This window comes from Trichosurus vulpecula, chromosome 1 (assembly GCF_011100635.1).
Source record: "Trichosurus vulpecula isolate mTriVul1 chromosome 1, mTriVul1.pri, whole genome shotgun sequence".
NCBI classification, from domain to species: domain Eukaryota; kingdom Metazoa; phylum Chordata; class Mammalia; order Diprotodontia; family Phalangeridae; genus Trichosurus; species Trichosurus vulpecula.
In genome coordinates, this window is record NC_050573.1 from 454,713,292 (window position 1) to 454,725,679 (window position 12,388).

The 12,388-nt window shown below is 38.9% G+C and overlaps 1 pseudogene; it reads left to right on the plus strand.

Moving 5' to 3' along the window:
• Nucleotides 1–7,091: 7,091 nt before the first annotated feature.
• Nucleotides 7,092–9,823, plus strand: LOC118834478 (annotated as a pseudogene).
• Nucleotides 9,824–12,388: the final 2,565 nt, after the last annotated feature.

Sequence of the window (12,388 nt, forward strand, 5' to 3'; positions counted from 1 at the left end):
GATGAAACTGAAGTCCAGAGAAGTTGAGTAGTTTTCAAAGGTGACACAAAGTGGAAGTGTCAGAGGACAGCTCTCATTCCAGTTTGGCTAGAACTTAGAGCATATGAGGAGGAGTAATGTGAAATAAGCCTAGAAATCTAGACTGGAGCTTCAATATGGGGAACTGTTAATGATCCACTAAGGAGTCTGTAGTTTATACTAGATGCAATGTGGAGCCACTGAAGATTTTTGAGCATTGAAGTGAGTTGGTCAACATGTCATTTGGGAAGTCACTCAGGAATTTGAGCAGTTGTAAAGAATGAAGAAGAAATTGCAGGGATTGGAAGCAATGAGACTGATAAGGAATCAACTATAATAGTCCAGGCAATAAGTGCTGGGTCCCTATATAACATTAGACTCTGTGAGTAGAGAGGAGACAAAGGCGTATACCATTCACTATTGGATCTGGGTGCAAGAGAAGGAAAGTAAAGGGTTGCTCCAAAGTCATCAACTAGCTGTAGTGATCTGACATATGCCATATATTGTAAAAATTAGTCTAGTGCACTAATGCGTTATTGGTGGAGTTGTGAACTGATCCAACCATTTTGGAGAGCAATTTGGAACTATGTCCAAAAGGCTACCAAACTGTGCATTGCCTTTTTTGGTCCAGTAATATCACTACTAGGTCTGTATCCCAAAGAGATCATACAAAAGGGAAAAGGACCCCCATGTACAAAAATAGTTATAACATCTCTTTCCATGGTTGCAAAATATTGGAAACTGAAGTAATGCCCTTCAATTGGGGAGTGGCTAAACAAGTTGTGGTATATGAATGTAATAGAATACTATTGCGTAATAAGAAATGACGAGCATGCAGATTTCAGTAAACCTGGAAAGGCTCGTATGAACAAAGTTAAATGAGCAGAACCAAGAAAACTTTGCACACAGTAACGGCAACATTGTGAGATGATCAACTATGAATTACTTAGCTCTTCTCAGCAGCACAATGATACAAGACAATTACAAAGGACTCATGATGGAATATGCTATCCACATCCAGGGAAAGAACTGATGAATTCTGAGTGCAGATCAAAGCATATTTTTTTTCACTTACTTTATTTATTTTCCTGGTTTTGTAATTTTGATCTGTTTCTTCTTCTACAGCTATGATAAATATAGAAATATGTTTTGCATAATTGCACATATATAGCCTATATCAAATTGCTTATCATTTTAGGAAGAAGGGAGGGGAGGGACTATGGGAAGGAGAAAAATTTTGAACTCAAATTTTGTAAAACTAAGTGCTAAAATTTGTTTTTCCATGTAATTGAGAAAAATAAAATAATACTTAGAAAGAAAAAAAAAGAATGAGTCTAATGGTCTATATCCCCCAAAGAAATACTAAACTCTACAAAGATTTTCCTATGCAGAAGATTTTGCCAACTGCAGGTTTATGAAATGTATAATAAACACAGGAATTACAATTACGGTGTGTTTGTTCTCATATAAGAAGTTGGTATTACTGCTCTATTGTCATTAGGCACGTGCTTTTCTTTGTATGTCAGGGAATACTGGAAGATTTACCCTAAATATTCTTGACTCTCATACCCGGTTTTTGTTAAGATTATTCCATGGGGGTTGGGAAGCACAGGAACAGAGTAACAAAATTGGCCCCTACAAGAATCATATGGTTTCCTTAATCTTGTGTCCTAATCAATTCAGCTTAGTGGCTAGTGGGACTGTAGGTCATTTATGAAAGGCATTACAGACAAGAAGGATGTGGTCATGAATGTCATGAAACATATCTTTCCCCATTCTTCCCTGCTAAGTTGTCAAAACTAACTTATCTTGTGCCATGTTGAACAAAGAGAGTGAGGAAGAGGCATTGCGTTAAAATGGAGAAAGCACTGTCTCTGGAGTTAGACAACCTAAATTCAAACTCTGCCTCTCATATTGCCTACCTATTTGGCCTTGATCTAATGACTTTACCACCCTGATTCTTAGTTTCCTCTTCAGTAATAAATGACAAGGTTGGTCTAAATGACTTTTGAGGTCTTGTCTGACTCTATAGTTTTGATCAAGGGGGAAAAAATTCCAAAGCAATGTCTGAGGGAATTAAAAGTTATTTGGGTAAAGAACGTAATGTTCTCAAGTGGAAGTAAAAGAAGCTGCAACAAATCTACCCAAGAAAAAAGTTAAGAAATTGCCTCAGTTAGTCATGAGCCAGTGATGGGGGCCTCCTTGTTTATTTCTAGAATAAGTCATTGCATCTCCAGATCCCAGGAATTTTCTGTAGCTATTTCCCATGCCTGAGATACTCTCCCTCTTCATCTCTGCTTCCTGAGCTTTGTGATTCCCTTCAAATTCTAGTTAAAATTTCAACTTCTCTGAGAAGTCTGGCCTGATAACCCTTAATTCTTATGCCCATCTTCTGCTGATTGTCTCCAATTTGTCCTATATGTTTCCTGTTTGTACATAGCTATTTTCATTTGCCTCCTGTGTTAGATTGTGAGATCCTTGTGAGCAACGTCTGTCTTTTGCCTTTCTTGTATCCTCACAGTTTAGCCCAATGCCTGGCATATAGTAGGTACCAAATGAAAATTGTTATTGACTAAAGACTGACTTGATGAAATGTTCTTTGGACATAGCAGCTGAGTTTGCCTTGAATGCATCACCTTACCAGGAGAAAAATGTATAGCTGCTTCACAGGTTCATCAACCAGCCCCTCCAACATTCAGCTTCGATATACAATAGCAGTAACTGCAGCAATTTCACATCAAGAGGACAACACGTAGGTTTTCCTTGTCTTGGAATACAGCAGCTACCAGGATACCTTTGTGCTTTACCCCATATTATGAAAATCATAGTTTTCCACCTGATAGGGATGTTAGAGGTGATTCAGTACCACCACTTTCTTTTAAAGATGAAGAAACTGAGTCACAGAAAGGTTAAGTGACTTGCCCAATACAATCAGTACTTAAATGGATTTTTAAACACAGGTATTCATGAGTCCCAGTTCTGCCCTTTATCCACTTCTAGAAGATAAACCAAGGGGAAAGGAGAGGTGAGAAGGAAAGAAAACCCAGAGGAGAAGAACAGAGACAACTCAGAGAGGGCAGGCTCTCAAGTCTTACTAGGGAGTAGTGGGAGCAATATCAACATACCAGTCAACCTTCTTTATCCATCAAAGACACTTATCTGCACAGAACAGGAGCATTGCAGCATTCAGTTAAAATAATTTCCTTACCACAGTATCTCCTGGCTCCTTTTTCACCTAATGAAGTAGAGTCCTGGAGATACTTAGTGTGGTAATGGCTCTTATGAGACACAAGAACTCAAATGAGTTTTTACCAGTGAAACCAAAAGACTAAGAGAAAACTAAGGCATAGAAGGCAGTTAATTTTTCAAAAGTACAGAGAACAATCAAACAGAAGATAGTTCTAAGAGCAAATCTGGTCCTCTGTTAACTTCTAGTGTATCCCTGCTGAGAGGAAAAGCTCCATAGCCCATGGCTGAAAAGGATGAGAAGAGCTATAGGGAACTTTAGAGCTATTGACCTAGAACACTAGATGTAGTCCTCTCTCTAGAGGGAAGCTTATGGTTGGCCATCTCTAATACACAGAAGGCAGGGTGGCTGTGAGACAAAGGGAGTGTTGCTAAATGTTTAACAACCAGCTTTCTAGGGGCAGAAATGAATGCACGGCATACTTTTAAGTTTAAAATGCATTAGTGGTTTCTCAATCTCCTTCTTAAGTCTAAATAGTCAACCAAAAACTCTGATTTGTAGTATTTACCATTTCCAAGTGTAAATACACCAAAAATTTAACAATAGGTCCAAGAACTGGTTCCAGGACATCCTTGCCTGAGGATAGAGATTAATATATTGACTGTAGCTGTGACAGAAGAACTATGTTGGTTCTGCTGCAGGGGAAAAGATTATTATCAAAGAATCTCTACAATATGGTATATGGGACTAAAAGAGCAGATGAAAAAACTACTGTGACACTCCATGTCTGGGTTTATTAACCAAAGCTTGTCTAATGGATGTGCTATGGAATATTTGGTTACCTTAAAGAATCTTGGCTAGGAGGGGCAGAGCCAAGATGGAGGCTAGAAAGCAGGGACTTGCTTAAGATTTCCTCAAATCCCTCCAAACACCTGTAAAACAAATGGCTCTGAACAAATTCTAGAGCTGTGGAACCCATGAAATGGCAGAGGCAAGAAGATCTCCTGCCCAGGAGAGCCTGGGTGGTCACTGGGAAGGGTCTTTCATATGGCACGGTGCCAGGAGTGGAGCACAGGCCAGCATGGGCTAAGCCAGGACAGACCAGACTAGGAATTGGCCAGAGCAGGCCTGAGGGCTATGAATCATTGAGCTGTGGCAGTTATCTGACTTCTCAAATGACAAATGCCAAAGACCACAGAGCAGGTTAGTGGGAAAACTGCTAGATTGGGTTAGAGAGCAGTCCGGCCCTAGCCCTTGGGGTGGAAAAGGTAGTGCGGCAGTGGTGGTAGCAGCAGCAGGAAGCTCCTGCAGCTGCTTCCATAGCTCCAGCACCAGCTGATTCCAGAGTCCCTGGCTCACATTATGGGAGGAATCAAGTGGCAGACCAGAGCGGGAATGCAGGGCTTGCTTTGCCCTGCTCAGTTCAGGGTTGCAATCCTGGTTGGTGGTTCTTGGGGGAGGAGGAGTGCTGCTGTTGCAGAGCTTGCAGTGACAGTAGAGCAGAAGTAGCTCTGAAAAGAACAGTACAGCCCCTAAAGCTTGGGCCAAAGGGCAAACTACTCTACTCTACAAGCCGTCATATCCTGACAAAAAGTCCAAAGGTCAAGTAGTTGACTGGGAACATGACCAGGAAACAAAAAAGCATGCAGACTCAGACTCTAGAATCTTTTTTTGGTGACAAGGAAGATCAAAACATACAACCAAAAGAAATCAACAAACTCAAAGAGCCTACATCAAAAGCCTTGAAGAAAAATACAAATTGGTCTCAGGCCATGGAAGACCTCAAAAAGGATTTGGAAAAGCAAATAAGAGAAGTAGAGGAAAAGTTGGGAAGATAAATGAGAATGAAGTGAGAAAACCATGAAAAACAAGTCAATGACTTGATAAAGGAGACCCAAAAAATACTGGAAAAAATAACACCTTAAAAATAGACTAACCCAAATGGCAAAAGAGCTCCAAAAAGCCAATGAAGAGAAGGATGACTTGACAAGTACAATTAGACAAATTGAAAAACAGGTCCAAAAGAAAAAAAAAACACCTTAAAAATTAGATTGGAGCAAGTGGAAGCTAGTGACATAATGAGAAATCAAGATATTATAAAACAGAACCAAAGGAATAAAAAAATGCAAAACAATGTGAAATACCTCACTGGAAAAACCACTGACCTGGAAAATAGATCCAGGAGAGATAATTTAAAAATTATTGGACTACCTGAAAGCCATGATCAAAAAAAGAGCCTAGATATCATCTTTCAAGAAATTATCAAGGAAAACTGCTCTGATATTCTAGAGCCAGAGGGTTAAATAGAAATTGAAAGAATCCACTGATCGTCTCCTGAAAAAGATCCCCAAAAGAAAACTCCTAGGAATATTGTCACCAAATTCCAGAGCTCCCAGATCAAGGTAAAAGTACTGCAAGCAGCCAGAAAGAAACAATTTGAGTATTTGGAAACATAATCAGGATAATACAAGATCTAGCAGCTTCTACATTAAGGGATCGAAGGGCTTGGAATATGATATTCCAGAGGTCAATGGAGCTAAGATTAAAACCAAGAATCACCTACTCAACAAAACTGAGCATAGTGTTCCAAGGCAAAATATGGATTTCCAATAAAATAGAGGACTTTCAAGCTTTCTCAGTGAAATGACCAGAGCTGAACAGAAAATTTGACTTTCAAACACAAGAATCAAGAGAACCATGAAAAGGTAAACAAGAAAGAGAAATCATAAGGGACTTACTTAAATTGAATTGTTTTGCTTACATTCCTATGTGGAAAGATGATGTGTGTAACTCATGAGACCTTATTAGTATTAGGGTAGCTGAAAGGAATATATATATATATATATATATATATATATATATATATATATATATATACAGACAGAGGGCACAGATTGAGTTGAATATGAAGTGATGATATCTAAAAAAATAAAATCAAATTAAAGGATGAGAGAGGAATATATTGAGAGAGGGAGAAAGGGAGAGATAGAATGGGGTAAATTATCTCACATAAAAGTGGCAAGAAAAAGCAATTCTGTTGGAAGGGAAGAGGTGGCAGGTGAAGGGGAATGAGTCAATCTTCTCATCAGATTTGACCTGAGGAGGGAATAACATACAAACTCTATTGGGTATCTTACCCCCAGGAAAGAAGGGGGAAGGGGATAAAAGGGGAGATGATAGAACCCAGGGCAGATAGGGGAGGAGGTAATCAAAAACAAACACTTTCGAAAAGCAACATGGTCAAGGGAGAAAATTGAATAAAGCGGGACAGGATAGGAGGGAGCAAACTATAGTTAGTCTTTCACAACATGAGTATTGTTGTGGAAGGATTTTGCATAATGATACATATATGGCCTATATTGAGTTGCTAGCCTTCTTAGGGAGGGCAGATTAGTAGGGAAGATGGGAGAGAATTTGGAACTCAAGGTTTTAAAGGCAGATGTACAAAAAAGTTGTTTTTCCATGCAACTGGTAAATAAGATATACAGGCAATGGGGCATAGAAATCTATCTTGCCCTACAAGAAAGTAAGGGAAAAGGGGATTGGGGGGAGTGGAGGGACAGAAGGGAGGGCTGACTGGGGAATGGTAAAATTAGAATATATTCTAATAAGTGGGGGGGGTAGAAATGGGGAGAAAATTTGTAACTCAAAATCTTGTTGAAATCAATGCCGAAAACTAAACATATTAAATAAATAATAAAATACTAATAAAAAAATGGTTCCATAGGCTGCCAAAGCTGCTGCTGTCCATTCACTGAGGAGCTGGTGAGGAGAAGCAGGAGGAGGAGGTGGTGGCAGGGGAGGCAGAGAAGAAGGAGGTAGTAAAGGGGGAGGAGGAGGAGAGGGAGGGGGAGGAGAGGAGAAGAGAGGCCTGGAGGACACCAACATGAACAAGTTGAAATCATTGCAGAAAAATCAAGTTCATCAGTTTGTGACCTTCACACCCTAGTGAAAAAAGAGCTGTGAGTTTTCTGTCTCAAAATGACTGGAAGTAAGATTTTTTTCAAAATCCTAAACTTTATATACAAGAAAGTGTTAAAGGATCTTTAGACAGAAAGAAGTTAGAACAGCTATACAATAGATACAAAGATTCTCAAGATGAAAGTAAAATTGGTATAGATGGCATACAGAAATTTTGTGATAACCTGGCACTTGACCCAGCCAATATTAGTGTACTAATCGTGGCTTCAAAGTTCAGAGCAGCAACACAGTGTGAATTCTCAAAGCAAGAGTTCATGGATGGCATGACCAAATTAGGATATGAGAGTATAGAATAGCTAAAGGCCCAGGTATCCAAGATGGAACAAGAGTTGAAAGAGCCAGGACAATTTATGGATTTTTACCAGTATACTTTCAATTTTGCAGAGGGCAGAGCCAAGATGGCAGCTGGAAAGCAGGGACCAGCTTGAGCTCCTTGCCGAGTCCCTCCAAAAACATATAAAAAATGGCTCTGAACCAATTCTAGAACAGCAGAACCCACAAAACAGCAGAGGGAAGCAGGGCTCCAGCCCAGGACACCCTGGATGGTCTCTGGGTGAGGTCTATCCTACATGGAGCTGGGAGCTGGGAGCTGGGAACGGAGTGGAGCAGAGCCCGGCCTGAGCGGCATGGATCAACCAGACCAGGGGCCGGGCAGAGGGGGCCCTAGCGCCCTGAATCAGTGAGTTGCGGCAGTTACCAGACTTCTCAACCCACAAACACCAAAGACTGTGGAGAAGGTTAGTGGGAAAAGCTGCAGGAGTGGAAAGAGTTCGAGGTTCGGCTTCCAGCCCCGGGGACAGCAGAGGTGGAGCAGGTACAGCTGCTGCTGCTTCTGGCCCCAGGCCCACCTGGTGGGAGGAATTAAGTGGCGGATCAGAGCAGGAGTGCAACAGCCTGCTGAAGATCTAAGCCCAGTCCGGGTTGGGGGTTCTTGGGGAAGGAGTAGTGCTGGTGTGACAGAGCTGGCACCTCCCCCCCAAATGTGGAACATAGAACTCGTTATTCTACAAGCAGTCATACCCCACTGAAAAACTCAAGGGTCATGTTAGTTGGCTGGGAATATGACCAGGCAGCGAAAACACACCCAGATTCAGTCTCAGACTTTGGATTCTTTCTTTGGTGACAAAGAAGACCAAAACATACAGCCTAAAGAAGACAACAAAGTCATAGAGCCTACAACAAAAGCCTCCAAGAAAAACATGAACTGGTCCCAGGCCATGGAAGAGCTCAAAAAGGAGTTGGAAAAGCAAGTTAGAGAAGTAGAGGAAAAATTGGGAAGAGAAATGAGAAGGATGCAAGAAAACCATGAAAAACAAGTCAATGACTTGCTAAGGAGACCCAAAAAAAAATACTGAAAAATACACTGAAGAAAACGACACCTTAAAAAACAGACTAACTCAAATGGCAAAAGAGCTCCAAAAAGCCAATGAGGAGAAGATTGCATTGAAAGGCAGAATTAGCCAAATGGAAAAGGAGGTCCAAAAGACCACTGAAGAAAATACTACCTTAAAAATTAGATTGGAGCAAGTGGAAGCTAGTGACTTTATGAGAAATCAAGATCTTATAAAACAGAACCAAAGCAATGAAAAAATGGAAGACAACATGAAATATCTCAATGGGAAAACCACTGACCTGGAAAATAGATCCAGGAGAGATAATTTAAAAATTATTGGACTACCTGAAAGCCATGATCAAAAAAAGAGCCTAGATATCATCTTTCAAGAAATTATCAAGGAGAACTGCCCTGATATTCTAGAGCCACAGGGCAAAATAGAAATTGAAAGAATCCATCGATCGCCTCCTCAAATAGATCCCAAAAAGAAATCTCCTAGGAATATTGTTGCCAAATTCCAGAGCTCCCAGGTCAAGGGAGAAAATACTGCAAGCAGCCAGAAAGAAACAATTTGAGTATTGTGGAAACCCAATCAGAATAATCCAAGATCTGGCAGCCTCTACATTAAGAGATCTAAGGGCTTGGAATACGATATTCCGGAGCTCAATGGAGCTAGGATTAAAACCTAGAATCACCTACCCAGCAAAACTGAATATCATGCTCCAAGGCAAAATATGGATTTTCAATAAAATAGAGGACTTTCAAGCTTTCTCAGTGAAAAGACCAGAACTGAATAGAAAATTTGACTTTCAAACATAAGAATCAAGAGAAGCATGAAAAGAAAAATAAAACTAAGCCACCAAGGAGTCAATCAGTTTGGCTGGCATCAGGAAAACTTATAGGGAAACCTTCCCTCAAACCCCAAATCTCAACTTACCTTTTGCTGCTCAAACCACCAAGTACATTTTTTTTCTTATTAAACTTACCTGGCAATTTTGCAAAGAATCCAGGACAAAAAGGATTAGACCTAGAAATGGCCATTGCCCAATGGAATTTAGTACTTAATGGTAGATTTAAATTCCTAGACTAGTGGAACAAAGTTTTGTTTGAACATCATGAATGATTAATACCTAAAGATACCTGGAATCTTCTTTTAGACATCAGTACAATGGTAGCAGATGGCATGTCTAACTGTGATGAAGGAACATGACCTGTTCGTATTGATGACTTTGTGGAAAATAGGCCCTTACATTACTGGGTCAAGAAGTACAACAGTGTAGCACTGAAGGAACCCTCTAGAGTGTACATAGCCTGTACAATAAACACAACAGAAAATTGCACAGTCAATTTCTGCTGGTTGTACTGAACTGAAGACCAGTCATCACACTAAGGGCAAAGGGCTGAGACAAAACATTAAGGATACATCTTGGACCATAGCATATTGCCTTCTTCTAATGGTGGTTTGGGCTTGTCTCCTAATGTTGCCAGTTATAATTCCAACGTGGTAGATTTCATCTTCTATCTGTGTACCATCCTAGTTTATTCTCCCTCAAGTCTTAGGAACTTCACGGTGATAATTTTGACGTTTCCATTGTTGCATAAAGCACAATGCTGTGTTCATCAGAAAACTGTTTGGCATAAGAATTAAACAGATCAACAATCACAAACACTTCATAAAAACTCTTTAAATATATGCTTTGGGCTAGTTGCAAAAACTATGGTGATAGCATTTGCTAAGAGAAAGATATGTGTCAGTGTCTTTTCCTTTGTACAACTAGTCTCCAGGATCTTGTTTTTTCAGTTTTCCAGATTTCTTGGCCTAGGTTAGTAGCTTATAAATTGGTCCTGAATGAATTAATCAACAATTAAATCAAGAAAATTCATTTTATCAAGGTTCTTGACCTTGTGAAGAGAATGTTTCACCTCCTTTGACATGAGCAATGCCAAAATAAAGTACTTATCCACAGGAAAATAAAGACTTTATAACTTCTATAAGGATATCAGCAATTTCAGAACCAAAGTTGACATCTATGAGACAATGACATACGCTCAAATTAGAATATAGCCACATAATAATGAAAATTTATGCTAGATAACACTTCATGGATAACAGTTCCCTCTATATATTTTATCTAGTTTGAGTCTTATGTTCTGTGAGGCAGATAGCACAAATATCATTTCCTCCCTTTTATAGAGGAAGAAAATAAGGCTCAGAGAGATTGATTTTTCCAAAATTACAGCTCTATTCACTATGATTTAAATTAGGACTTTTGAATAATTGACTGAGAACTAAAAGAAAGAACACAGTGGTACTTCTGAAAAAGTAGAATGGAAGATAAGAACAAATATCAGTCATAAGTTTTCTTGATACATAAGATTTCTCAGGAGTTTATGTGCACGTGCGTGTGTTTGCGTGTGTGAGTGTGTGCGTGTGTGTGTGTGTGTGTGTGTGTGTGTATGTTTATTTGGATAATGGATGAGATAAATATTTCTACCTAAACTTTTTCTGCATCATGAATTTCCTGAAAAATCAGTTTGTTTTAGGCTACTACAACCATCAACATTTTTTAAAGAGCTTATCAAAGGAAAACAGATACATTAATGCGAGGAGTAGAATTGTAAAGTGGGTCCAGCCATTCTGGAAATTTTGAAAACGTGATCTAGCTTTATCTAGTGATACTAGTGCTAGTTCTATACCCCTCACAGAGATGGAAAAAGAGAAAAAGGAACCTTGTGTATAAAAAACACATAGCAGCTTTTTTTGTAGTAGCAAAGAAATGGAAGTAATTCTAACAATTGGGGAATTCCTTATCAAATTATGACATATGAACATAATAAAACATTATTGTACCATAAGAAATGATGAAAAGGATGGTTTCAGAAAACCCCGGGGAGATTTGTGTGAACTGATACAATGAAAAATGAAGAGAACCGGGAGAATAATTTATACATTAGCACCAACATTGTAAAGATAAACAATTTTGAAAAACTTAAGACATCTGCTAATACAATAACCAAGCATTATTCCAGAGGCCTTTTGGTGAAATACACTACTCAACTCCTAATATGATATAAGGTGATGGATTCAGAGTAATGATTGAAGCACTTATCTTTTGGACCTGCCCAGAGTGGAATTTATTTTTTGAGATGTGTATGTGTGTGTGTGTGTTGCAATAATTTTTTTCTTTCTTTTTCAATGGAGATTAAAGTAAAATTGATGAAGTATATATTTTCATTAATTGAAAAAAAAGGAATTTAGAGTATTTGAAAGCTTGTAAAACAAGAAATTATAGTATGATAAAACTGGGTTTAAGGAGGACCTAGGTTTAAGTTTTAGTTCTATTGTCATTTTATATGACCTTGTCTGTTAATGTGTCCTTTCAGATCATGTTTCCTTTATCATAGAGGAAATGAGGCACTTGGAATGGATGTTCTTTAAGGTTCCTTCCAATTCTTAATCTTGAAATGGCTTATAATAGTCTTTTAAACACAGTGAGGTTCAAAGGTATTCTTGTTTATACTCTCTGTTGAAGATATGAATGAAAGCAAGGAATAAGTTTCAGAGGCATTTAGGCTCAATATAAGAAAAAAAACATTAATTATAATTATAGCTATTTTAAAATGAAATTTTTATTTCAGAGTTAGTAGGTCCACTCTCCATAGTGATCTTACAACAAAGGGTAGATAACCACTTTTCAAGGAGGTTTCAGAGGGAAGCTATGTTCAAATGATAATTGGTGTGGATGTCCTCTGAGGTTTGTTCCCATTCTGAGAGTCTTTGATTTTGAACACCCTGCCTATTTCAGATAACAATGACAACTCTTATGGCTGTCAGCAAAATGAAGGATATCATTTGTTCTTCCTTTAGA